Consider the following 1,506-nt stretch of genomic DNA (forward strand, 5'->3'; position numbering starts at 1 on the left):
AATAAAATTCTTCATTTTTTGCCAATAAAAAGTCTTTCTAACTAAAGCCAAGGTACGTTATATGCCCGGATGTCCTGCCAATGGTGCATCATGGCACTCAAATAGGATCCTCAGTTTAATTTTTGGCACATCCGGTACACAAACCTTATCATCAGAATAAAAGACCATTCCAAATAAAAAATTGGTTGGCTTTTCCTTCATTCATTCACCAGGTTTTGATCTACCTCAGAGTTGGACCCTGATTTTTCCAAATTCCAATATTTTCTAAAGAAAATATATGTACTCCATTTCACCCCTGAGTGAATCGTACAAGTTAGAAGAAATTTTCGTGAAGCTAAGTTCATTAACTTCACTAATTCCACTCAACGCATCAGCAATGCTATTCAAGCTACCTTTTCTATATTTAATCACGAAATCAAAGTCTTGCATCAGTTCAACCCATATGGCCTTTCGACCTTTCAAGTCCAATTGATCACTAATGAGCTGCAAAGCCTGATGATCTATCAAGACCATAAACTGAGACCCGTAGTGATACTATCTCCATGCCTTTTAAAGCATAAATGATTGCATACCACTCTTTCTCCTGAACTGGGTACCTAGTCTATGCATCATTGAGTTTTGTACTCTCGAACGCCACAGGCTTCCCGTCTTGGAACAAAGGTGCACCTACCGCAAAATCACTAGCATCAGTCTCAACAATGTAAGGCCTACTAGGATCTGATAAGGCTAACACACAGGAGCATCTCGAGCTTTATATTTCAAAGTATCAAAAGTTTCCTATAGCTTCTCATTCCACTCAATTGGAGAATTAGACTTCTTATTTTTACCCTTAAGAAGGCTGGTAAAAGGCACTGTCAATTTTGAATAATCCTTGACAGATTTTCAATGAAATACCACGAAACCTAAGAAAGATCTTAACTGTTTGACCATACGCAGAACTGGCCATTCCAAAACCTTTTGGATCCGATCCAAATCTATACTTAAGACATCTTAAGAGACCTTATAACCCAAGTATAATAATTCCTTTTTGAAGAAATCACACTTAGATAACTTATAATATAGTTTCTCCTTCCTGAGCCTTCCTAGAACCTCTTTAAGATGATCCTCTTGCTCAACCGAAGTTTTACTATATATCAAAATATCATCTAAGAAAACCACCACACATTTTCATAATAGATCCTGAAATATATCATTCATCATCTGTTGAAAAGTTGTTGGTGCATTAGTAAGACCAAAGGGTAACACCAAAAATTCATAATGGCCATAACGTGTCCTAAAAACAATTTTAGGAACATCTTCCTTTGCAATATGGATCTGATAATAACCGGTTCGCAAGTCAAGCTTTGTGAAATACTTAGCTCCTTCAACCTATTGGAGAGGAACATCTTCCTCTGTAATATGGATTTGATGATAACCTGTTCGCAAGTCAAGCTTTGTGAAATACTTAGCTCCTTCAACCTATTAATAAGATCGTTTGATCTAGACAATGGGTATTTGTTCTTAATT

This window comes from Cibotium barometz, chromosome 27 (assembly GCF_041138505.1).
Source record: "Cibotium barometz isolate CiBa-2024 chromosome 27, ASM4113850v1, whole genome shotgun sequence".
Classification (NCBI taxonomy): Eukaryota; Viridiplantae; Streptophyta; class Polypodiopsida; order Cyatheales; family Cibotiaceae; genus Cibotium; species Cibotium barometz.